Source organism: Aedes albopictus, chromosome 2 (assembly GCF_035046485.1).
Source record: "Aedes albopictus strain Foshan chromosome 2, AalbF5, whole genome shotgun sequence".
NCBI lineage: Eukaryota > Metazoa > Arthropoda > Insecta > Diptera > Culicidae > Aedes > Aedes albopictus.
Window position 1 is genome coordinate 85804702 of NC_085137.1, and position 1708 is coordinate 85806409.

Here is a 1708-nt window from a genome sequence, read left to right on the forward strand (position 1 = left end):
CCAACTCAGAATAATCAAATACACGTCTGAGAAGAGTCCAATGCATTTACTTTATTAAGTTGTGCCTGCCGAGATGAGAAATAGCCAAATATTGCCTATATATGGCCATATCCCATACCCATCAATAGTAGGAAAAAAAAGTTACGTATTTTGCAATGACCCCTAACGAGACCAACTCAGAATCATCAAATACACTTCTGAGAAGAGTCCAATGCATTTACTTTATTAAGTTGTGCCTGCCGAGATGAGAAATAGCCAAATATTGCCTATATATGGCCATATCCCATACTCGTCAATAGTAGGAAAAAAAAGTTACGTATTTTGCAATGACCCCTAACGAGACCAACTCAGAATCATCAAATACACTTCTGAGAAGAGTCCAATGCATTTACTTTATTAAGTTGTGCCTGCCGAGATGAGAAATAGCCAAATATTGCCTATATATGGCCATATCCCATACCTATCATTAGCAGGAAAAAATGTTACGTATTTTGCAATGACCCCTAACGAGACCAACTCAGAATCATCAAATACACTTCTGAGAAGAGTCCAATGCATTTACTTTATTAAGTTGTGCCTGCCGAGATGAGAAATAGCCAAATATTGCCTATATATGGCCATATCCCATACTCGTCAATAGTAGGAAAAAAAAGTTACGTATTTTGCAATGACCCCTAACGAGACCAACTCAGAATAATCAAATACACGTCTGAGAAGAGTCCAATGCATTTACTTTATTAAGTTGTGCCTGCCGAGATGAGACATAGCCAAATATTGCCTATATATGACCATATCCCATACCCATCATTAGTAGGAAAAAAAAGTTACGTACTTTGCAATGACTCCTAACGAGACCAACTCAGAATAATCAAATACACGTCTGAGAAGAGTCCAATGCATTTACTTTATTAAGTTGTGCCTGCCGAGATGAGAAATAGCCAAATATTGCCTATATATGGCCATATCCCATACTCGTCAATAGTAGGAAAAAAAAGTTACGTATTTTGCAATGACCCCTAACGAGACCAACTCAGAATAATCAAATACACGTCTGAGAAGAGTCCAATGCATTTACTTTATTAAGTTGTGCCTGCCGAGATGAGAAATAGCCAAATATTGCCTATATATGGCCATATCCCATACCCATCAATAGTAGGAAAAAAAAATTACGTATTTTGCAATGACCCCTAACGAGACCAACTCAGAATAATCAAATACACGTCTGAGAAGAGTCCAATGCATTTACTTTATTAAGTTGTGCCTGCCGAGATGAGAAATAGCCAAATATTGCCTATATATGGCCATATCCCATACCCATCAATAGTAGGAAAAAAAGTTACGTATTTTGCAATGACCCCTAACGAGACCAACTCAGAATCATCAAATACACTTCTGAGAAGAGTCCAATGCATTTACTTTATTAAGTTGTGCCTGCCGAGATGAGAAATAGCCAAATATTGCCTATATATGACCATATCCCATACCCATCATTAGTAGGAAAAAAAAGTTACGTACTTTGCAATGACTCCTAACGAGACCAACTCAGAATAATCAAATACACGTCTGAGAAGAGTCCAATGCATTTACTTTATTAAGTTGTGCCTGCCGAGATGAGAAATAGCCAAATATTGCCTATATATGGCCATATCCCATACCCATCAATAGTAGGAAAAAAAAGTTACGTATTTTGCAATGACCCCTAACGAGA